The following is a 26267-nucleotide window of genomic DNA, read 5'->3' as shown; positions in this document are numbered from 1 at the left end:
CATCTGCTCTTGATTAAGGGCCCTGATCATCCACAGCTCTTGAAGGGATCATCGCAATTCACTTAAAACAGGTGTGAGCTGCTTCAGTCCTAGCCCCTAGGTTCCCACCTAGAAGGAGACCTGTGGGTCAGTAATTGCCTCTTGCCTCAGGCCACTAGCTACCACCTTCTCCCCGGAGTCAGTTGGTAGAGGGCTGCTTTGGCTTAGCTACCACTCTGTAGGCCTGGGAACATACTGGGCATTTAGCACCCATTCAGAACTCCTCTGTACCCTGATGGAGGAAATGTCTTCGTAATGTCCTTTTTTAATATACATATATATCATCTGATTTATTTTTAATATAAATTTATTTATTTTAATTGGAGGCTAATTACTTTACAATATTATATTGGTTTTGCCATATATTGACATGAATCTGCCGCGGGTGTACATGTGTTCCCCATCCCAAACCCCCCTCCCCATCCCATCCCTCTGGGTCATCCCAGTGCACCAGCCCTGAGTATCCTGCATCATGCATCGAACCTGGACTGGCGATTCGTTTCACATATGATAATATACATGTTTCAGTGCCATTCTCCCAAATCATCCCACCCTCGCCTTCTCCCACAGAGTCCAAAAGACTTTTCTATGCATCTGTGTCTCTTTTGCTGTCTCATATACAGGGTTATCGTTACCATCTTTCTAAATTCCATATATATGCGTTAGTATACTGCATTGGTGTTTTTCTTTCTGGCTTACTTCACTCTGTATAATAGGCTCCAGTTTCATCCACCTCATTAGAACTGATTCAAATGTATTCTTTTTAATGGCTGAGGAGAATCCCAGGAACGGGGGAGCCTGGTGGGCTTCCGTCTGTGGGGTCGCACAGAGTCAGACACGACTGAAGTGACTTAGCAGCAGCAGCAGCAGCAATACTCCATTGTGTATATGTACCGCAGCTTTCTTATCCATTCGTCTGCTGATGGACATCTAGGTTGCTTCCATGTCCTGGCTATTATAAACAGTGCTGTGGTGAACACTGGAGTACATGTGTCTCTTTCAATTCTGGTTTCCTCGGTGTGTATACCCAGAAGTGGGATTGCTGGGTCATATGGCAGTTCTATTTCCAGTTTTGGCACCCCCCCCCCCCCGCAGTTTGCTCTAGTCCTATCTTGTCAGTTAGCTACCTGGCAAGTGCCTCTGGTCTCTCCATGCTCTTCCCCCTCAATATTAGCATTTTGTGCCACTAATTGACAGGAGCTAATTGACAATTAAGTGGTGATGGGAATCACACTAACATTGAATAAGGAAGCAACACTGATCCCCATGTGGCTGAAGCAGGGCTTTACTTTTGTAGCCATTCTTCTTCTGACATGGGTGACTCAGAGGAGAAATATAGGATGTAGAGGATTTCTCAGGAACATTAAAGTGATTCATTCCATCTAGAGATACTTGTGTCTAGTTTGCATTTTCTTCCGCTAGTTCCACATTCCAGAAGACATTTCCAGGGAGGCAAAATAGTGCCATATTGGGTTGACTTGTAGGTATGAAAATTTCAAGGCGACAGTACAAATCACACTAAAATTAAAAAGTTATGATACTTAAGAAAACAGATATCAACTGATCAAGAGTCACTGGGACTTTCTGAGATTCCTATGCTTAACAGGCAGTAAATGAGAAACATATGGACTGGGTTCTTCCGTCAACCCAGAGTAATTAGAAGCATTGAATTACAGTTATGATGTAACTAATATTTCTGTAACCAATCTCCTCTACTAGATTATGATTTTGATACTTCATTCAACAATTTTTCCTAAATTACCAGCATCAATTACAGGTATGAACACAAAAAGGTACTCAGTTTTATTCAACAGTACACCTACCATAAGTTAGTGGCTCTACTACACATTGAGGGATGAGTTAGACATAATCTCTGTCCTCAGGATGCTTAAGGTTTAGTTGCAGAAGTAGAAACAAAACCAGATTTTAATATAATGTATTAGAAATACAAATTAGGTGCCACAGGTTCACGTTGGAGGTGCACTTAAGCCCAACCTGGGGATTCAAGAAAGATCGCCTGAAGGAGATGACACATGAACTGAACCTTGAAGACATGCGTAGGATTAGGGAGGGGAAAAAGATTAGAGAAGCCTTCTAGGCAGAGGGAACAATGTATTACACACCATGAAGTGTGCAATAACTAGAAGCAGTCTGAATTACTAAAGTATACAGTTCCAGGCATGGTGTCAAAAAGATGGGGCTTAGAAGGTCTGCTAAAGAACTGAAGCTTTATTCTATAGTTTGCAGGGGATCTATTTAAGAATTGAAAGTCATGGTTTATTCATTTATCTTTCAGAGCCTACATTATGAATTTGATAGAAAATTATCCAGAGAGCTCATCTGAAAGTCTGAGTGATAGATTATAGGTATCAGGAAATCAAATATATTTTCACACACACATAATACTGCTCTTTGAAAATTTCAGGAACGTGATCAGCAATTTATATATAAGGACATTGATAAAGCATTATTTGGGCTTCCCTGGTAGTTCAGATGGTAAAGAACCCACTTGCAATGCAGGAGACCCAGGATCAATCCCTGGGTCAGAAAGGTCCCCTGGAGGAGAGAATGGCTACCCAGATTTCAATGGACAGAGGAGCCTGGTGGGCTATAGTCCATGGGGTTGCAAAGATTTGGACATGACTAACACTTTCACTTTCATAGCATTATTTATAAATGGTGACAAATTAAAAACTTTAAAAATACCCAGTGGTAGGGGAAACATTAAGTGAGCCAAGGTGCATCGATAAGGCAGAGAATTATGTTGCCATTAAAAAAATCATATTTTGGAAGACTATACGTGACATGGAAAATATCCATAGATTTTTAACCTTAAGAAAGCAAGACATAAAGCAACAAATATAGTATGATCCCAATTTGAGGAAACACACACACATACACACACACACACATACACACATAAAGGAAATCTTAACTCTTGGAGCTAGGTGGCAAGCTTATAGGAGATATTTTTTCCTTATTTTTATTCTTCTATGTTGTTTTTAAGTTTTCTACTGTGCACACATATTCTATAAAAATAGCACTAAAGAGTATTTGAAACATCAGTGATATAAATAGCAGAAATCGGGAAAAGCATCCTTTAGACTCACCCTTTCTCATACTTTCTGAATTTTCTTTCTTTTTTTGTTGGTCATATTCTCTCAATCCATGAAAAACAAAGATGATTTAGAGAGGCTTTTATGATGATTGACAGAGTCAATTAAAGGGCTGGCACAAAGAGCTTGTTAGGGATTTTTAAAACTAATTGTATTTATTTATTTTTGACTGTTCTGGGTCTTCACTGATGCTCAGGCTTTTCTGTAGTTGTGGTTCACAAGCTTCTCATCCAGTGGCTTCTCTTGTTGTGGAGCACGGGCTCTAGGGCACATGGGCTTCAGCAGTTGTGGTTCCTGGGCTCTAGAGCACAGGCTCAATAGTTGGGGTGCAAGGGATAAGTTGCTCCAAGGCATGTGGGATCTTCTCAGATCAGGGATCAAACCCTTATCTCCTGCATTGGCAGGTGGACTCCTGCCACAGATGGACATCACCAGTTGGTCAACACCGAAATCAGATTGATTATATTCGTTGCAGCCAAAGATGGAGAAGCTCTATACAGTCAGCAAAAACAAGACCAGGAGCTGACTGTGGCTCAGATCATGAACTCCTTATTGCCAAATTCAGACTTAAATTGAAGAAAGTGGAGAAAACCACTAGACCATTCAGATATAACCTAAATCAAATCCCTTATGATTACACAGTAGAAGTGAGAAATAGATATAAGGGACTAGATCTGAAAGATAGAGTGCCTGATGAACTCTGGACGGAGGTTCATGACATTGTACAGGAGACAGGGATCAAGACCATCCCCATGGAAAAGAAAATGCAAAAAGCACCTATGTCTAGAGTTCTTTAAAGTCTAGAGTTCTTTAAAGTCAGGGGGATAGACAGGCAATCTTTTTCAGCCACAAATTCTGTTGTTTCATGTTTGAACAGGATATAAAGAATGATGGTTGCATCTTTTTAAAGGGAGAATGGACACTCAGAAGTGAATGGGAGCTGGGAACCTTTTCTATTTTCATCCCTGTGTTCTGCCCGGTCCACTGGTAGGAGATTTGGATATAATCAGGGCACAGTCAAGTAGTATCTATTATCAGCATGTAATGATGATAAATGGAGATTGTATTTCCATAGTGCAGTGAATAATCCTCCAAAGTTTCTTTTCAGAATAGTCCTTTACTAGCTCTTAAAATACACCATCCCCAAGGACTTCTAAGTGACAGGATCCTGCAAACAGTAAAGTCTTGGAGCTGGAGCCCTGGGAGTTTGGCTCAGGCCCAAGGACCCATTTAGCTGATGCTATATTCTGAAATCACCCTGATTATGGAGCAGAGCTTCTGACTGCCAAGCGTTATGCCAACTCAATGACTTGACTCTGAAAAGTTAACAGGAACCCAGGATGCCTGTTATAGTACTGTGATTTATTGCTGTTGTTCAGCTGGGGAATTGTTACTGGGAGTTACGGGTCTCCATGCCCCAGGCAAAAACACTGAGCCCAAAGGGAGTGCCAAACTTTGAGCAGGGGAAAAGGGCAAGTGCCCCAAAAGCACTTGAAGATAAGGACCCTCCTAGGTGTAACATCAGGAGCAGTGAGAAGGTCCCTTTTACTTCCGATGGATTTCTGGTAAAGACTATTGGATACATGAGACCCCTTTAATATGAGTAAGGGCATTCTTTATTTCTATAGTCAGAGCTAAGATTGCTATGTAAGCACCCTTGGGAGAAGGAATTGGGTGGTGGCCTTACTCAGCCACACTGTGGTGAATGTGCAGGCAGGGGGCTCCAATGTGTAAGTGCCCAAGATAAAAGTTATACTCTCTCATCAGTGATGGGGGCTCAATACAGAAGCAGGCAGAGGCACTGGAGGATCTGGTGGAAGTATCCCCCTTCCAACCTTGGCCCCCGGGCAGCATATCAGAATCTGAGTAGGTGTGTTTATGTGCTTGGAGGCTCCTCTATGAGCACACATGGACACAGGCTCATTGTACTTAGAAACTGTGAAGAAATATTAACAAATCCATGCTGAGCCCCCAAGTGTGCCAGACCCTGTACACACGTTCTCTCACCCAGTCCTTACGAAGTGGCGATTCCCATAGTCAGAAAACCAAGTCCGAGAGAGGAAACTGCTCATTCAAGGTTTTCAAAAGTAGGAAATAAAACCAGGTTGTAGCACGGATCTCCAGCTTAGATTTACTCCTCCAAGTGAGATAATAGAATTGCAATCCAGTTTGTGTATGTGTTAAAAGTATTAATTTGTCAAACATAATCACTTAGAATAGTACACACTTATGGTGACTTCTGTCAATTTTATTGTCTTTGTTACACCAAAAGCTTCAGTCAAATGAAACTGAACTGAGCCTCCCTGGACCTCTGAGAAGCCCTTTCTCTGCTGCACAAGAGTGATCACCACCTGACCAATAAACAATCTCTCTAGAACATGTTTCCTAATCTTGTCATCCACTTATTTAAACTCCTTCAGTGGTTTCCAGTTTTCTTCCATTTAAGGGCCAAATTCTTAACTTTGTCTTTTAATAATCTGACCTCACTGGACCTGCCTGATCACATTTCCTGCTACTTTACTTGAAACACCATCTGAGAGCCCTATTGAACTTCTCATTGGTTGTTTACCAAATGTGTCATGTTCTTTAGTAACTCCCTGATCTGACAATTTGGTCCCTCTGCCTGGAATCTCTCTTCCTACTTTTCCATCTGGGTAACTGCCACTCCTCTTCTAGAACAGCTGTTTAAGGTGCCAGGATAGGGTAGGCATAGCGCTGTGGGATTCAGTTTAAGGGCAGATATATAAGGTTTAACTAACACATAGTAAAAACTACCCTTGAAAATGTACTAAATTATCCCAAAGTATATCATACAAGGTTTTGTTTATACAACCTTTTACATAAATATGTATGTCAAAATATGTGTCATTAAACACTGGAATCACACTCAGAGCAGTATAGTAAAAGGTGAAAGCTGTGAAAAATGGAGAACTCAGATCCCTTGAGGGAATCATAAATGCACATCTGTCTTCTCACGATCACCCACATCTGGGACTCACTGAATCTTCCTGGTAGCCTGAATGATCAAAATTGTTTGTTCCCCATCCCTCTCTCTCCAAACTAGATGAAGCCCCGTAATGCTATCTCACTAGAACTACATATTCTGTGAATCTTCCCCTGACTCCCTCAGACACTTTCGGTCTAATACAATTCTGATCATATCTCTAACATAGCACCTATTAGGTCTTGTCATAATTATTTAAGTATTTATTCTCCCAAATAGACTGTGAGCACCTGCAGAGTATGACCCAGAGCATCTTTGTTACTATATCCATAGAACCTAGGACAGTTCTTAGGACCAGTGCTTCTCAAAGCATATTCTATGGATCAGCATCAGAATTACCTAGAACACCTCCTTTTTTTAAAATCCTTTGGCCATGACTCATGGGGCATGTGGGACTTTAGTTCCCTGAGCAGGGATCAAACTTGCGCCCTCTGCACTGGCAGGGCAGAGTCTTAACCACTGGCCCATCAGAGAAGTTCCTGGAGCACCTCTTAAAATGCAAATTCATGAAAGAGAAATAACAATTTTAATTTAATTTTTATTTAGGGTTCTGATTCAGTACTTCTTAGATTGGATCCAGGAATCTCTAATTTTGTGGCACTTCCCAGGGATTAGATCTGATAGAGTGCCTGAAGAACTATGGACAGAGTTTCATGACATTGTACAGGAGGCAGTGATCAAGACCATCCCCCAAAAAAGAAATGCAAAAAGGTAAAATGGCTGTCTGAGTTCAGTTCAGTTCAGTCACTCAGTTGTGTCTGACTCTTTGTGACCCCATGAACCGCAACACACCAGTGCTTCCTGTCCATCATCAACTCCCAGAGTTTACCCAAAATCATGTCCATTGAGACAGTGATGCCATCCAACCATCTCATCTTCTGTTGTACCCTTCTCCTCCTGCCCTCAATCTTTCCCAGCATCAGGGTCTTTTCAAATGAGTCAGCTCTTTGCATCAGGTGGCCAAAGCATTGGAGTTTCAGCTTTAGCATCAGTCCTTCCAATGAGTATTCAGGGTTGATTTCCTCTAGGATTGACTGGTTTGATCTCCTTGCTGTCCAAGGGACTCTCAAGAGTCTTCTCCAGCACCACAGTTCAAAAGCATACATTCTTTGGCACTCAGCCTTTTTTATTGTCCAGCACTCACATCCATACGTGATTATCGGAAAAAAACATAGCTTTGACTATGCGGACCTTTGTAGGCAAAGTAATGTCTCTGCTTTTTAACATACTGTCTAGGTTTGTCACTTCTTTTCTTCCAAGGAGCAAGCGTCTTTTAATTTCATGGCTGTAGTTACTGTCCAGAATGATTTTGGAGCCCCACTGATTTTAAGCCTCTAAGTTTGTGGTAATTAGTTACAGCAGAAATGGGAAACATAGGCTACCTTATCGTTTAAGTCAGAGCAGGCTTCAGGGTTGGTTCATGCAACAGTTTAACAGTGTCACTAAATATATCTCAACAATTAAAAAAAATCACCTGATCAGAAAAGAGGCAATGTCATTTTGTTATTTACAGCCAAGGGCATCTTCATTGATACACCAAGTAAACCAACAGTAAAATAGACAAGTCTAGACTCTCAGAGAATTCTAAACTACCTAGCAACCATGTTTAGGGAGTTTGATAATGGGCAGTCATTGCATGACAGCGAACTGACAAGGAAAAGAAATTCTGATGTACATTATGGTTAGAGAAAACTGAAGTCACCCTCAAATGTTTGATTAATGAATGAATACGGTTATTTTTGCTTAATTTGATTACTTGTGTTTATCATTTCCTCCCAGTTTGGCGCTTCTGTGGTACTGACCTGCAGGGCTGTGTATTCCTCACCAGACTGGCTTAGCCTGTGGGTTTGATGGTGAATATGCATAGGAGTTGATTGTTGCCCTAGAGGCTTGTCTTATAAACTCAGACTCTTTTGCAAACCTTATCTTGCCTCCCTCAGGGACCTTTACCTTCCCTGTTATTTGTTGTTAAATCACCAGGCTGAGCTAAGTACCCAAACAACAGATCTTTCTCATCAGGTCCCAGAGGAAAGAGACATGGTCCACTCACCTTGGACCCCAAGTCCTCAAATCACTAATGAAGCAGACAGTGTGTAAGTGTCCTAGGCCCAGGTCCTGATTCTAACTTGGGTGGGCAGAAGTTATTGCCTTAAAGCAAATAAATTAAAAACAATACAATACAGATAGGTTCATTTCCTTCCCTTTCTTGATGTCTAGAGTTTGTGTTAAAACTGTTTTTCCTGCCTTCACGCTCAGTTGAGAGTGTGGAGAATTACAGAGCAGTGCCGAAAAGATTGTTAAAGATCCTTCAGGTTAATTTCAAAGGACTGCAGGTTACTTTTAGGGGAGAAGACCACTTTCTGCAAAACATATAAGCAATCCTTGTACCTAGAACTGAAGCTGTTTCCCGTAATAAAATTTTCCATTGATCAAGTATCTGTCTCCCTATGATGAGCTCCAAGCAACTGGAGATATAATCATTTTTCTTTCTAGGCTAGCTGATGATCTAAGTTGTGGGTTCTTCAGATACTTGGCTTCTCCCCAGTCTCCCCATGGTGCTGGGTTTTAGGACTTTCCATAGCAGATCAACAGCCCCACTAGAGCTAAAATATCATCTTTGACAACTGTCATTCCAATTTCAAGAATCCTAAGAAATTGGGTATTTATGTGAAAGCATGTCTCCAGTTAACTGCTTGACTCCAAGCTTCAGGACTCAAGAAGTCAACCAGCTTGTGCAAGTAAATGTGCCCCATCGCATGTCCTTCACAAATTGAATTCAGCCGCAGAACTTAACTTGCAGTTTGTGCTTAGGAGGAAGACAAACTTGGGTCCAAGTCTTGGCTCTCTCCCAGTACTAGCTGGAGGTGATTTTGAGGTTGTTTAACCATTCCAAACCTCAATTTTATTATCTGTGAGATGGGGATAATAGTATTTACCATGCAGGTTTGTTGTGAACGTTAAAAGAGATCACATGTCTGCAAATGCTCAGTAAATGTTAAGGGAGTTGGAAAATGTTTGTTGAATCTATTTGGAGGCCTAGTTCCTGCCCTATGATTCCCTAGACTCAGCTGATAAAATCATAATTCCTGACTGGAACCTTACAATAAACTCTTGATAAGCATCTCTGGAAGTACAGCTTAAATTCTACAATCAGAGGACACAAATCTTGCTCTATAGTATTTCACATCTCATGTTTTAAAGTTCTGCTAATTGTGACTTAAAATAGATTATTTCAAGGAGCAAGCAGTTTCTCTGCAACAAAGTAAATGTTATGTCTAACAGGTATCAGGTTACAATTTAATGTAGGGAATCACTAATCCCGTACAGTGGAAGTGAGAAATAGATTTAAGGGACGAGATCTGATAGATAGAGTGCCTGATGAACTCTGGATGGAGGTTCGTGACATTGTACAGGAGGCAGGGACCAAGACCATCCCCATGGAAAAGAAATGCAAAAAAGCAAAATGGCTGTCTGAGGAGGCCTTACAAATAGCTGTGAAAAGAAGAGAAGCGAAAAGCAAAGGAGAAAAGGAAAGATATAAGCATCTGAATGCCGAGTTCCAAAGCATAGCAAGGAGAGATAAGAAAGCCTTCCTCAGCAAGCAATGCAAAGAAATAGAGGAAAACAATAGGAAAGATTAGAGATCTCTTCAAGAAAATTAGAGATACTAAGGGAGCATTTCATGCAAAGATGGGCTCCATAAAATACAGAAATGGTATGGACCTAACAGAAGCAGAAGATATTAAGAAGAGGTGGCAAGAACACACAGAAAAACTGTACAAAAAAGATCTTCATGACCAAATCACAATGGCGTGATCACTCACCTATAGCCAGACATCTTGGAATGTGAAGTCAAGTGGGCCTTAGAAAGCATCACTATGAACAAAGCTAGTGGAGGTGATGGAATTCCAGTTGAGCTATTTCAAATCCTGAAAGATGATGCTGTGAAAGTGCTACACTCAATATGCCAGCAAATTTGGAAAACTCAGCAGTGGCCACAGGACTGGAAAAGGTCAGTCTTCATTCCATTCCCAAAGAAAGGCAAGGCCAAAGAATGCTCAAACTACCGCACAATTGCACTCATCTCACACGCTAGTAAAGTCATGCTCAAAATTCTCCAAGCCAGGCTTCAGCAATATGTGAACCGTGAACTCCCAGATGTTCAAGCAGGTTTTAGAAAAGGCAGAGGCACCAGAGATCAAATTGCCAACATCCGCTGGATTATGGAGAAAGCAAGAGAGTTCCAGAAAACCATCTATTTCTGCTTCATTGACTATGCCAAAGCCTTTGACTGTGTGGATCACAAAAAACTGTGGAAAATTCTGAAAGAGATGGGAATACCAGACCAGCTGACCTGCCTCTTGAGAAGCCTGTATGCAGGTCAGGAAGCAACAGTTAGAACTGGACATGGAACAACAGACTGGTTCCAAATAGGAAAAGGAGTGCGTCAAGGTTGTATATTGTCACCCTGCTTATTTAACTTATATGCAGAGTACATCATGAGGAACACTGGGCTGGAAGAAGCACAAGCTGGAATCAAGATTGCCGGGAGAAATATCAATAACCTCAGATATTCAGATGACACCACCCTTATGGCAGAAAGTGAAGAGGAACTCAAAAGCCTCTTGGTGAAAGTGAAAGAGGAGAGTGAAAAGGTTGGCTTAAAGCTCATCAGAAAACAAAGATCATGGCATCTGGTCCCATCACTTCATGGGAAATAGATGGGGAAACAGTGGAAACAGTGTCAGACTTTATTTTTTGGGCTCCAAAATCACTGCAGATGCTGACTGCAGCCATGAAATTAAAAGATGCTTACTCCTTGGAAGGAAAGTTATAACCAACCTAGATAGTATATTAAAAAGCAGAGACATTACTTTGCCAACCAAGGTCCGTCTAGTCAAGGCTATGGTTTTTCCCGTGATCATGTATGGATGTGAGAGTTGGACTGTGAAGAAAGCTGAGCGCCGAAAAATTGATGCTTTTGAACTGTGGTGTTGGAGAAGACTCTTGAGAGTCCCTTGGACTGCAAGGAGATCCAACCAGTCCATTCTAAAGGAGATCAATCCTGAGTGTTCATTGGAAGGACTGATGCTAAAGCTGAACCTCCAATACTTTGGCCACCTCATGCGATGAGTTGACTCACTGGAAAAGACTCTGATGCTGGGAGGGATTGGGGGCAGGAGGAGAAGGGGACGACAGAGAATGAGATGGCTGGATGGCATCACTGACTCGATGGACATGAGTTTGAGTGAACTCCTGGAGTTGGTGATGGACAGGGAGGCCTGGCGTGCTGTGATTCATGGGGTCGCAAAGAGTTGGACACGACTGAGCAACTGAACTGAAGTAAACTGAACTGAATCCCGTTGCCCAATTTGGTCAGACATTCCATTCCAGTTGTTACCGCTCGCTCAGCAATCCCCAAGGGTTAACTCAACCTGGGCTGGCTGAACAGGTGGCTCTTTCTTCTCCCACCACTCCATGTATTGTGTCATATCACCTTCTTCTCATGGGAGTATTAAGGCTCAAGGGGAAGATGAATTGGTCCCTGTTTACAGACTATAGAAAGTAAAGTCAAGGTCTGTTTCATTCCACTTCCAGAGTTGTCCATTAATATCAATTTCCTAATGTAAAAGAGGCATGTGGGGGCATCTAAATGATCAACCTCTAAGGGTGCCTAATGTACACCTGAGAAATGCCATTGCGTGGAAAAAGAAATGGCCTTATCTTTGCTCAATAAGAGGGTACAGTGGACCTTCATTCAATATCAGATCTCAGCACCTGTGCCTTTCTAGCATTCCTTCTCAATTTGGTAGTTAGAAAGGAATACATATACATATATGCATGTAGTTCAGGTGAATCAAAAGAATAGCAAAGAAAGAAACCCACAAAACCCAACTGCTTGGGATATTGTTTTGGCTATTGGTAACAGAAACCCAAATTGACAATGGCTTAAACAAAAGTGTATTCTTCTCTCATATTACTATCTGGAGGTAGTAGCCTGGAGTCCAGGCTACATGTCTGCTTAGCAGTTCTTCTGCATGGAATTTTCAGATATCCAGACTCATTCCATCCTGTGGCTCACCAATCTGAGTATTTCCCTTGTCCACATGGTTCAAAATGGCTTTCCATGATGTCCAGGAACCAACTAACAGGATGAAGAAAGTAGGAGAAGGAGGAGGTGCCCTCTTCTTTTAAAAGTTTGAACAGGAATTTCTTCCTGTCTCTTCTAGCTGCATCCCATTGGCAATAGCTTAATCAGTGACCACAATAAACCTGGTGAATGTACTTTTGAGCTTGGTGAACATATGCCCAACTAATAATCCTTTAACTTTGGAAGAAAGGGAGAATGGATATAATGGAACAATGAACAGTCCAAAATTTGTTCATACCATTGAATTTTTAGGAGAAAAGCATTAACCTGCTTGTCTTCTGATCATAAACACACCTGGACAACCTTTAAAACACTGAAGTTGGTCTTCATGACACTCTTCCAGTTGTGAAGCCCTTGAAATTCTTTCATGTTATTTGTTAAGTAGCTGCAGCTCTAGGACCCCCACTCACATGCCCAGTTGGCCCATCCCCTTCTGCCCTGCACTATACTCTTCATGATCCAGCAACTAAAGGGTTAAAGCATAGCTCAGAAAGGGGCTCCAGAGCTAAGCCATCAGTTCAGTTCAGTCGCTCAGTCATGTCTGACTCTCCGCGACCCCATGAATCACAGCACACCAGGCCTCCCTGTCCATCACCAACTCCCGGAGTTCACTCGAACTCATGTCCACAGAGTCGGTGATGCCATCCAGCCATCTCATTCTCGTTCGTCCCCTTCTCCTCCCGCCCCCAACCTTTCCCAGCATCAGAGTCTTTTCCAGTGAGTCAACTCATCGCATGAGGTGGCCAAAGTATTGGAGTTTCAGCTTGAGCATCAGTCTTTCCAATGAACACCCAGGACTGATCTCCTTTAGAATGGACTTGTTGGATCTCCTTACAGTCCAAGGGACTCTTAAGAGTCTTCTCCAACACCACAGTTCAAAAGCATCAATTCTTTGGCGCTCAGCTTTCTTCACAGTCCAACTCTCACATCCATACATGATCACGGGAAAAACCACAGCCTTGACTAGACGGACCTTGGTTGGCAAAGTAATGTCTCTGCTTTTTAATATACTATCAAGGTTGGTCATAACTTTCCTTCCAAGGAGTAAGCGTCTTTTAATTTCATGGCTACAATTAGCATCTGCAGTGATTTTGGAGCCCAAAAAATAAAGTCTGACACTGTTTCCACTGTTTCCCCATCTATTTCCCATGAAGTGATGGGACCAGATGCCATGATCTTTGTTTTCTGAATGTTGAGCTTCAAGCCAACCTTTTCACTCTCCTCTTTCACTTTCATCAAGAGGCTTTTGAGTTCCTCTTCACTTTCTGCCATAAGGGTGGTGTCATCTGCATATCTGAGGTTACTGATATTTCTCCCAGCAATCTTGATTCCAGCTTGTGCTTCTTCCAGCCCAGCATTCCTCATGATGTACTCTGCATATAAGTTAAATAAGCAAGGTGACAATATACAGCCTTGACGTACTCCTTTTCCTATTTGGAACAAGTCTGTTGTTCCATGTCCAGTTCTTACTATTGCTTCCTGACCTGCATACAGATTTCTCAAGAGGCAGGTCAGCTGGTCTGGTATTCCCATCTCTTTCAGAATTTTCCACAGTTTATTGTGATCCACACAGTCAAAGCCTTTGGCATAGTCAATGAAGCAGAAATAGATGGTTTTCTGGAACTCTCTTGCTTTCTCCATGATCCAGCGGATGTTGGCAATTTGATCTCTGGTGCCTCTGCCTTTTCTAAAACCTGCTTGAACATCTGGGAGTTCACGGTTCACATATTGCTGAAGCCTGGCTTGGAGAATTTTGAGCATGACTTTACTAGCGTGTGAGATGAGTGCAATTGTGTGGTAATTTGAGCATTCTTTGGCATTCCCTTTCTTTGGGATTGGGATGAAAACACCTTTTCCAGTCCTGTGGCCACTGCTGAGTTTTCCAAATTTGCTGGCATATTGAGTGTAGCACTTTCACAGCATCATTTTTTATGATTTGAAATAGCTCCACTGGAATTCCATCACCTCCACTAGCTTTGTTCGTAATGATGCTTTCTAAGGCCCGCTTGACTTCACATTCCAAGATGTCTGGCTCTAGGTGAGTGATCACACCATTGTGATTATCTGGGTCATGAAGGTCTTTTTTGTACAGCTCTTCTGTGTATTCTTGGCACCTCTTCTTAATATCTTCTGCTTCTATTAGGTCCATACCATTTCCGTCCTTTATCAAGCCCATCTTTGCATGAAATGCTCCCTTAGTATCTCTAATTTTCTTGAAGAGATCTCTAATCTTTCCTATTGTTTTCCTCTATTTCTTTGCATTGCTTGCTGAGGAAGGCTTTCTTATCTCTCCTTGCTATTCTTTGGAACTTGGCATTCAGATGCTTATATCTTTCCTTTTCTCCTTTGCTTTTCGCTTCTCTTCTTTTCACAGCTATTTGTAAGGCCTCCTCAGACAGCCATTTTGCTTTTTTGCATTTCTTTTCCATGGGGATGGTCTTGGTCCCTGCCTCCTGTACAATGTCACGAACCTCCATCCAGAGTTCATCAGGCACTCTATCTATCAGATCTAGTCCCTTAAATCTATTTCTCACTTCCACTGTATAATCATAAGGGATTTGATTTAGGTCATATCTGAATGGTCTAGTGGTTTTCCTTACTTTCTTCAATTTAAGTCTGAATTTGGCAATAAGGAGTTCATGATCTGAGCCACAGTCAGTTCCTGGTCTTGTTTTTGCTAACTGTATACAGCTTCTCCATCTTTGGCTGCAAAGAATATAATCAATCTGATTTCGATGTTGACCATCTGGTGATGTCCATGTGTAAAGTCTTCTCTTGTGTTGTTGGAAGAGGGTGTTTGCTATGACCAGTGCGTTCTCCTGACAAAACTCTATCAGCCTTTGCCCTGCTTCATTCCGTGCTCCAAGGCCAAATTTGCCTGTCACTCCAGGTGTTTCTTCACTTCCTCCTTTTGCATTCCAGTCCCCTATAATGAAAAGGACATCTTTTTTGGGTGTTAGTTCTAAAAGGTCTTGTAGGTCTTCATAGAACCGTTCAACTTTGGCTTCTTCAGCATTACTGGTTGGGGCATAGGCCTGGATTACTGTAATATTGAATGGTTTGCCTTGGAAATGAACAGAAATCATTCTGTCGTTTTTAAGATTGCATCCAAGTACTGCATTTCGGACTCTTTAGTTGACCATGATGGCTACTCCATTTCTTCTAAGGGATTCCTGCCCACAGTAGTAGATATAATGGTCATCTGAGTTAAATTCACCCATTCCAGTCCATTTTAATTCACTGATACCTAGAATGTCTGTGTTCACTCTTGCCATCTCCTGTTTGACCACTTCCAATTTGCCTTGATTCATGGACATAACATTCCAGGTTCCTATGCAATATTGCTCTTTACAGCACCGGACCTTGCTTCTATCACCGGTCACATCCACAACTGGGTATTGGTTTTGCTTTTGCTCCATCCCTTCATTCCTTCTAGAGTTATTTCTCCACTGATCTCCAGTAGCATACTGGATACCTACCGACCTGGGGAATTCCTCATTCAGTATCCTATCATTTTGCCCTTTGAGATACTGTTCATGGGGTTCTCAAGGCAAGTATACTGAAGTGGTTTGCCATTCCCTTCTCCAGTGGACCACATTCGGCTGTGGTCCATTTGATCAGATCGACTATTTTCCTGTGATTATGATTTTAGTGTGTCTGCCCTCTGATGCCCCCTCGCAATACCTACCGTCGTATTTGGGTTTCTCTTACCTTGGGCGTGGGATATCTCTTCACAGCTGCTCCAAGAAAGCGCAGCCGCTGCACCTTACCTTGGACGAGGGGTATCTCCTCAAGGCCGCCCCTCCTGACCTTGAATGTGGAGTAGCTCCTCTTGGCCCTCCTGCGCCCGTGCAGCCACCGCCTATCGGACGTGGGGTAGCTCCTCTCGGCCGCTGGCCCTGGCCTCAGGCGTGGGGTAGCTCCTCACGGCCGCCCCTCTTTGCGCGGTCGGTTGCGTCGGGGCCGGTGTCTCTTGCGTGTGCGCCGCCCAGGCCGGCGTCTCTCGCGTGTGCGCCCATGTTTCATCCTAACTGGTGACTACAGACTAATACAGGTAGTAACCTATTTTGACTCTCAACCCTGTGTTAAAGATGAAGGGACGCTCTAGCAGGAAGTTAACTCAGGATTTCTCCGTTGCTTGATCAGGCACAACAGAGACCTGGTACCAGCAAACCTCCCACAAACCTGGTTTTGGCTGACACTATGTCTTGGTTTCTATCTCTAAAATATGAGAGGCTCCGTTTGTCATTAGTCAGCAAGTTGGTAAGGAAAGGAAACAGTGACATCAGTAATCAGATATAAAGATATAATAATTAGAAATGATATCCTGACCCAGTCAAAGCAATATTTAAGAAAGATCATTCCAAAAAGGGGACTGGAGGAGCCGTTCAATGAGGCTTTAAAAGACAATGTCAAAAAAATAAAAAAATAAAATACAAGGTCTGGGCTAGTGCTGGCGGAAAGAAGAGACAGTCTCCTGCATGAAAATATAATGAAAAAGAGTAAGGCTTGATGGAATTTCTAAGAAGCAATACTAGTATCTTAAAAGACAGAATTATAAATGAGCATATTCCCCTCATCCAGGCAGAGACAGGCCTGCTGATTGTCCCCCTCTTGGTTATTTCCCATAGGAACACCAAACACACAGTATGTGTGGAGACTCAAAATAATGTCATAAAGCTAATCACGCCCCAATGTGCACTTTGCCCCATCAATATTCCACCTGCTTCCCCATTCCCAAGGAAACACAACAAGAAAACCAGGCTCAGGCAAGTTCCTTCTCCTCCCTGAGCCTTCATTTTCATGTGTAAATCCAGGATAATTCTACCCACCTTTTATGGTGGTTGTGAGGTTTAAATGAGAAAATGCACATATGTATCCTGTGGCCCTGGTAAATGGTAAATGCTCAGAAATTTGGTCTCCTCTTCCTCAGTTCCCAGATATTTGGACATTTCCAGGTCACAGTTTTTTCCTAAGAACAAGAATTGAAGCCCAACACAGACCTCCTACCTGACTTTTCATTCCCAGTCTTTCTAAAAAGCAGTATTAACATTAGCAAAGTGTCTGCCCTCTGAATCTCAATCCTGGGTCATGCCACCCTATCCAGGCCTTCTCTGCTCCTTTCCCAGCACTGCAGCACTCTGTACACCACCACACCAGCACGGCCATTGGTGCCATATAATCTGCAAGTTCACCTGAATCCTCAACATGGAACCACTCTAGAATCTGTCCCTCCTTCTCAGCCATCTTTCATTCTCCATACACTTTCAGCCTTTATTGGTGTTTGCCTCGCTGCCAGCCTCTCTCCATCACAGACCATCTCTTTTCTGAGTCACTAAGAAAGCAGATACTGCCTACAGGTTCATCCCTATCTGCACTCCTCCTTTATCTGTTTCCATTCGGATATTGCAGGAGTCCTGACTCCTGCCCAAACTTAATCGTCCCATCTCTATTTGGATCCCATCATTTTCACACTTCCTTCTTTCTCTTATAGTTATTGTTATTCCTTCTTTCTCTTGTAGTTTCAGCCACTCCCTCTATACTAGCTCCTTCTCATCAGCATTTTAAACATGTTGAAATATCTACTATCTTTTAAAAATTGAGATGTGTGTGTGTGTGTATTAGTCGCTCAGTTGTGCCTGATTCTTTGCTACCCAATGAACTGTAGTCCTCCAGGCTCCTCTGTCCTTGGAATTCTCCAGGCAAGAATACTGGAGTGGGTTGCCATTTCCGCCTCCAGGGGATCTTCCTGACCCAGGGACTGAACGCAGGTCTCCTGCATTGCAGGTGGATTTCTTTACCACTGAGCCACCACAATTGCTAAATAACATTAGTTTCAAGTGTACGACATTATGATTTGATATTTCTATATTTTTGACATGATCGTCACAATAAGTCTAATACAGTGTTACTGAAATTTTTTTCTTGTAATGAGAACTTTTAAGATCTACTTTCTTAGACACTTTCAAATAATATGACTATTAATAACTATAGTCATCATGCTATACATCACATCCCCAGGACTTATAACTGCAAGTTTGTACCTTTTGACTCCTTTCACTCATTTCACCCACCCCTGACTCTGGCAGCCACCATTGTGTTCTCTGTATCCATGAGCTCAATTTGTGGATTTTTTTTTATAGATTCCACCTATATGTGAGATCATATAGTATTTGTCTTTATCTGTTTGACTTATTTCATTTAGCATAATGGATTTTGAGTCATCACAAATGACAAGATTTCCTTCTTTTCTACTATACTTTTTTAAAACTTCACAATTGACATTTTGTTCTACTCTAGCCCTTGTCTTTTCTTTTCTTTACAGATACTGCATCACTGAGTTGTTTTTCTCTTCTTCCCATATTCCACTTTTCAAAGTCACCAGTGGATTCCTGTGTTTGAGCCAAAGAACAATTTTATTTTTTCACTTATTTATTTATTCTTTCTCTGCCTTGTGATGAAGAAAAGGAATAGAAAAATATTTCTGTTATTATCCTCATTTTATGGATAAAGAAATTAAGGCTTAGGAAGGTTAAGAAACTTACCCAGGGTTTAGTGGGTATCTAAGGTTTTGAACACCAGGATTGGAACCCAGGTCTATCTCCTATTTTTCCTATAGCTCACATAATACTACTTCCCAGTCTCCTTTGCAGGTTCCTCTTCATCAATGGAGTGTCCCAGACTTCAATCCTCATATCTTAATATCTATGTATACTCACTCTCTTAGTGATCTATTTCAGTCTCATAACTGAAAATATTTGGTGTATTATCTATGTGGGTGCATGCGTGCTTAGTCACTCAGTTGTGTCTGACTGTTTGTGACCCCATGGACTGTAGCCTGCCAGGCTCCTCTGTCCATGGGATTCTCCAGGCAAGAATACTGGGGTGGGTTGCCATGCCGTCCTCCAAGGGATCTTTCCAACCCAGGGATCAAACCCACATCTCTTACATCTCCTGCATTGGTAGGCGGGTTCTTTATCACTAGCGCCACCTGGGAAGCCCGTATTATCTACAAAGATGGCCAATAATTCCTTCCATTGTTGTATGAGCACATTATTCTACCAATGAAAAGGTGAAATTGATTTCTCCTCCTCCTTAAATCTAGGCCCGCCTTGTAACTTGACCTGACCCATACAATGGGCGAAATTAGAGTGTGGCAATTTTGGACCTATAAGAGACCAGGCACCTTCTGCCAGCTCCATATATGAAACTTACACTATTTGAGAAAATGATAAGGTGCCACGTGGGGAGAGAAAGGCCATGTAGAGGAGAACTAAGGTGCCCTGGCTAACAGTGAGCACCAAGGCCCGAGATGTGGATATACCAGGGACAGCAGAGTTCCCAGATAATTGTAGCCATGGAGTCATGAGAAACCCACAGGATCATGAGAAATAATAATTCATCATTGCTTTAAGCTAGTAAATTTTGGGGTATCTTTAAAACATGGCAATAGATAACAAAACAAATGCCATCAACATGTTGATGACTCGTAAATTTATATCTCCAGCTCTGACCTCTCTGCCCTGAACTTTTTTTTTTAACTGATGCAAAATATTTATTGCAAGTTAGTTATTTTATGCAGTAGTTTTCCCCCAACAGACTTGTGATAACCACATCTTTTAAATCTGTAAATAATGTTATCAAAATAATCTTAATCTTTGAAATCTCACAAAAATTTATATTTTACAATCCACCCTGAATATCAAGGCTGCAAGAATAACACCACATTTCCTCTATCCAAATATTTTACAGCTGTACCCAGAAAGAAAAAAAAAAGGGAAAAAACCACATATGCTTGGTTAAGGGCTAACGTTACCCGAGCAGCCAGAAATAAAATAAAATATCCAAATTATTAGCATTAATTTAATACAATTATAACTTCAATAGTCACTTTGTCACTGACAATGATTGCTTGAGCACAGGGGTGAGTGCCCCAAGGGCTGGTAGTAGAAGCTGCTGTTGCACTGAACTTCAGATTCATGTTTCTAACTGTTCTCTGGGTGGCTAAGAGGCCTCTTACAGATCTAAGACAGACTTTTTCTTTCTTAGTAATAGTTTTAATGAGATATAATTCATATACCATACAATCCACCCATTTAAAGTGTACAATTCAATAGTTTTTACAGTATTCATGGTATTGTAGCACAGATCTTTGATTCACACCTTACCACCCCAAACACCCTACCTTTCTTTCTTATTGATCTCATGGAGTATTTTTAAGCCCCAAGCCTAGGAATCATCATGGGCTCCTCCCTTTACCTCTTACTCCTCATCAGATCCATCAGCATGTTCTGACAGTTTTATCTTTAAAATATATCACTAATCTAACTGCCTCCTTTCACTTCCACCACTTCCATTCTAGTTAAGCCATCTCTTTGTGTCAGCTGTGTTGTCATAGCCTCCTACCTAGTCTCCCTAACTTCCCTCCCAACTGGTTATCCACTCATATGACCCTCAGTCAGTTCTCTACAAAGCAGAATGATGATTATGTTACTTTCCTGCCTGAAAACCTGTAACGATTCCCCTTCTCAGAATAAAATCCAAGCTGCTTATTCAAGCCTACAAGACCCCTGTTAATATCTCCTACCACTTCCCCCTTCCTCACTCTGCTCTAGACACATGGGTTTTCTTTTTGTTCCCTCAAACCACTGAAATCATTCCTGCCTCAGGGCCTTTTCACTAACTATTCATTCCACTTGGAATGCTTTTTTTTTTTAATTGAAGGATAACAGCTTCACAGAATTTTGCTGTTTTTTGTCAAACCTCAACATGAATCAGCCATAGGTATACATATATCCCCTCCCTTTTGAACATCCCTCCCCCACCCCTCTAGGTTGATATAGAGCCCCTGTTTGAGTTTCCTGAGCCATACAGCAAACTCCCATTGGCTGTCTATTTTACAGATGGTAATGTAAGTTTCCATGTTACTCTTCATACATCTCACCCTCTCCCCATGTCCATAAGTCTACGGAATGCTCTTTGCTGAGATTTTCACAGAGTTTTCTTCATTAGGCCTCTGCTCAAATGTCACCACCTCAGTGGTGGTGGTTTAGTTGCCAAGTCATGTCTCTTTGTGACCCCATGGACTACAGCCCGCCAGGCTCTTCTATCCATGGAATTCTCAAGGCAAGAATACTGGAGTGGGTTGCCATTTCCTTTTCCAGTGGATCTTCCCAACTCAGGGATCAAACCTAAGTCTCCTGCATTGCAGGTGGATTCTTTACCAACTGAGCCACCAGGAAGCCCCACCACCTCAGAAAGGCCTTCTATGACCATGTCATTTAACATGTCCCTTTCAAGCAAAAGTCACTTTTTATGGCCTTACTCTGATTTTTATTTTCTTTCTGGCACTATTTTTTGCTAAGTGATATTGATATTGGTATTATATTCTACATTTAGTTGTCTATGCATTTGTTTTCTTGTTTCCCCTATAGTGGCAGCTGTGTAAATGCTCTTCTCAGATTTTCTTCAAGAGAACCTCTTGTAGGAAGTGTAACTGACAGCCCCAGCTTACACCCCTCTGGATACACCATTGTGTTGACACCAAATGCATGCTTTTCCCAGGCTGCTCCTAACCAATGTTTGAGTATGACAGGTACCCTATAGCTGTCCCAGACCTGAGCGATGCAGGACTCCTCTACTGAATAACTTTGGCTTTGAGATTCTCCATTGACCTTAGAATGGTGCTACAGTCTGAGAGTCTTTCTACCCAAGCCTCCTTTCCCTCTTTCTTTCTACAAAGGTCAGACCTGCAGGACTCTCCCTGGTTGCTCCTGCTCCCTTCCTTTTATCCCTCAGAGGCATTTCCCCCAATAAATATCTTATACCTCTAAACCCACCTTGGTATCTGCTCTTTGAAAGACCCAAACTCACCCACCTACCATGTGCCCACTGAAGGATCAGGGAGATACTAATAGGACCACTGGACAAACAGAGGCCTGGAAGTTGGACAGGGCTATTGAAGGTAGCGACCTCAATGTCTAGAGGCAGTAGTGTAATAAGGCAGCAGCACTGGATGCTATTTCATGTCAAAAAGTCAAATGGAACTACATGCATGCAATATGTGTATGTGTGTGTGTGTTAGTCACTCAGTTGTCTCTGACCCTTCGCAACCCCATGGACTGTAGCCTGCCAAGGCTTCTCTGTCCATGGAATTCTCCAGGCCAGAGTACTGGAATGGGTTGTCATTCCCTTCTCCAGTGGTTCTTCCCAACCCAGGGATGGAACCCAAGTCTCCTACATTGCAGGCAGATTCTTTACCATCTGAGCCACCAAGTAAACCCCATGCAATACATATCAGGCTAGATACCAGATCAGACTAGCCGTCCTACAGCAAACACCAGCAGAGACAAGCAGAAAGGGATGGCACTGAGAACTGGCTAGCCATCCTCCAGTTTCTAAGAGGATATGGGCGTTTTCTTCTGTACCACGAATATTTCACTTGGGTGGAGGATTCCTGAAAAAAACTAAACTAGTTACAGTAAATAAAGAAGCCATATTTTTTGTATACCTATGTGTAATATATAAATCATTTACCTCACAGAAGAGAGGACATTAACATCTTCAGTTTTAGCTAAACCATTTTAACGTTCTTTCTCGTCTTTTGGTCAATTATCAAGTCAGTGAATCAAAACTTATGAGATTAAAGATCTGGCTTTAGTCTTTTCTTTGCTTTTTACTAGCTTTATGGGCCACGAAAACTTACTAGTTTCTCAAAACTTGTTTCTTCAACCATAAAATAGAGTAATCTATTTCCAATGCAGAGCACATGATTGTGGTGAGGACAAATCACATATTTAAAAACTCATAGTTGAATTTATTTTGTTAATTTTATAAAATATTATGCAAATATAAGGTTATTTACAAAGATCCATTACCACCTGAAAATACTGATCTATTCTTAAAACTGTTTTTTTATATTCTGTGTACCTTTATATAATGATGCCCTCTGCTGTTCTCTTATATATCTTTACTTCAGATTATGCAAGAGACATGGTGTAAATCATCAGTCTATCCAAGATTATCATAGTGGGAATGATACATGAAGATCCATTAGTTTCATTCTAAAGATGAGAGCAAAGCACGGACATAATGGCAAAGTGCCCGTGTGTGTGCTCAGTTGCTTTAGCCGTGTCCAACTCTTTTGCAACTTCATGAACTGTATCCTGCCAGGCTTCTCTGGTCCATGGGATTTCCCAGGAATGAATACTGGAGTGGGTTGCCATTTCCTCCTCCAGAGGATCTTCTTGATCCAGGGATCGAACCCAAGTCTCCTGCGTCTTCTGTACAGAAGGTGAATTCTTTACCCATTGAGCCACTTGGGAAGTCCAGCAAAGTGCCTACAATCAGTCAAACCAGAACCAGAATCCAAGTTTCTAGACTGCAAGTTCAGTGCTTTTTAATCAGAATGGCAACATAGAAGTATAAAAACACTAGAGTTCAAATTGAATGTCCAAGTAGACTTTATCGTTTTGACCCCAACACTTTTTCTTCCTCTTAAATTCATTATCAACATTAAAAAGTTTTAAGTGGCATCTACCCAGTCACCCAAGAGAGAAACCTCAAAGTCAGTTTTAATTCTGTCCTCTTCTTTACCTACCACATTAAATATATAATATAGTCTCATTAATTCTTTCTTCTAAATGTATTTCACCCTCTTCTCTATTTGGACCACCTTGATTGGAGCCTTCATCTTTTTACCTGGTGTTATTTCAATAGCCTAAGTGTTTTAACAAACTACAGATTTGCTTACCTCTCATTCGTTCATTCATTCATTCAATACAATTCTTGCTTAAATCCTTAATAATATTCCAGGCAGCTAGATATGGAGCATTAAAAGAGAAGCAGACATAGTCTGTGCTCTCAAAGAACCCCAAATCTAGTAGAGATAAATATGCACACAAATGTGGAATTCTATTTCCTTCAAAATATTAACAAAACTACCCATTGAGGACACAAGGCTGAGTTTATTTTCTCCATGTAAGGGGGGTGGGTACTAGCTCAGTAGAGACTCAGTAGCATCTATAAAGGGTGAAGGTGAAGTCAAGATATTCATGAGATTGTGCAGTCTTGTTTATAGGGGGTCTTTCAATGGGGAGGGGCCTGGATCACAATGCAATAGTTTAAGACTGGTGGACCTTGTAGGTGAGGATTTAGAGGAGAGGGGTTCAAAGAGTTTTGGGGTGTAAACTACTGGCTGATGATTTCTGTTGAGGAGCTGATGGTTCTCTTGGTAAGGTCCTGCTGGTGGTGGTGGTGGAGGTGGTTTAGTTGCTCAGTCATGTCTGACTCTTTGCGACCCCATGGACTGTAGCTCACCAGGCTTCTCTGTCCATTGAATTCTCCAGACAAGAATACTGGAGTGGGTAGTAGCCTTTCCCTTCTCCAGGGATCATCCTGACGCAGGGATCAAACCCAAGTCTCCTGCAGTGCAGACAGATTCTTCACTGACTGAGTTACCAGGGAAGCCCAAGGTCCTGGTAATAAAGTATATTAGCAACTTTCACCTTTCTAGGCAAGAATTTCCTGAAATAGTAAAGTTATGTTGATGAAGACAGTAGAATAGTAAAGGCAAAGGATGGAGACAATAAATTGTTGTTGTGGTAGATTGTTTCACTTCTCATAAAGAAGTACAACAAAGCATTGTAGATACATATATGGGATACTGAGGGAACGTGGAGGAGGGAGTGCCCAATGGACCTTGGGGTTAGAGTGGCAAAGAATTAGAAAAGGTTTTACAAACTTCATCTCTTAAAAGGTGAAGAATATTCTATTTTTGGATATACCTCGTTTTATAAATCCATCCATCAGTTGATAGACATTTGGGTTGTTTCCACTTTTTTGGCTATTATGAATAATGCCACTAGGACATTCATGTACACATTGTTTTGGTGAACATGTATGTTCATTTATCTTGGGTATATACATAGGTGTAGAATTGTTGGGCCATATGATCACTCTATGTTTAAATTTTTGAGGAACTACCAATTCGTTTTTCAAAGAGGTTGCACCATTTTTTATTTCTACCAGCAATGCATGTGTTCAGATTCCTCCTCATTCTCACCAACACTGGATATTTTCCATTTTTTTTTTTTAAATTCTAGCCATCCTAGTGGTATAAGCCGGTATCTCATTATAGTTGTATTTCCCTAGTAACTAATGATGTTATTAGAAAACATCTTTTCATGTGCTTCTTGGCCATTTTTATATCTTCTTTGGAGAAATATCTTTTCAAATCTTTGGCAATTGTGTTTTTAACTTTTTCATTGTATTTTATTTTAATTATTATGTTGTAAAAGATTATTACTGTGGATATTTGCTTGATTTGCAAATATTTTTCCCATATTGTGGGTTGTCTTTTCACTTTCTTGATGGTATCTTTTGAAACACAAAAGTTTACACTTTTTTATTGAGGTAAAGTTACATACCATAAAATTAACTACTTTCAAATGAATATAATTCAGTGACATTTAGTGCATTTAAAATGTTGTACAACCACCACCTTTATCTAGTTCCCAAACATTTTCATCATCACCCCCTAAAAACCTCCTGTACCTATTAAGCAGTTGTTCCCCATTCCTCATTCCCCCTAGCCTCTGGCAACAACCAATCTATGTTGTGTCTCTCTGGATTTACTGTGCTGACTATTTCATGTAAATGGAATCATGCAGTATGTGACCTTTTGTGTCTGGCTTCTTTCACTTACTTAATGCGTTCCAGGATCTTGCACGTTGTAGCTTGTGTCAGTCCTTCATTTCTTTAAATGACTGAATAAATTGGGGAGAGTGAGTCCTCCAACTTTGCTCTTCTTTTTCAAGATTATTTTGGCTATTTGGGTCCCCTTGCAATTCCATATTAATTTGAAGATGTGCTTTTCCATTTCAACAACAACAAAAAAAGATCATTGAAATTTTGATATGGATTGCATTGAATTTGTAGATTATTTTGGGTAGTATTG

General features: G+C 41.4%; 1 long non-coding RNA gene across 1 annotated transcript in view; it reads left to right on the top strand.

The window, feature by feature from the left end:
• Positions 1–26267, top strand: part of LOC148773412 (uncharacterized) — a 207201-nt gene that overhangs the window by 180196 nt on the left and 738 nt on the right. The window lies entirely within an intron of this gene.

Source organism: Moschus berezovskii, chromosome X, assembly GCF_049115385.1.
Source record: "Moschus berezovskii isolate FMDL1 chromosome X, NW_MosBer_1.0, whole genome shotgun sequence".
NCBI classification, from domain to species: Eukaryota; Metazoa; Chordata; class Mammalia; order Artiodactyla; family Moschidae; genus Moschus; species Moschus berezovskii.
Note: the sequence above shows the minus strand (reverse complement) of the source record. Positions and strands in the feature narration are given on the sequence as shown.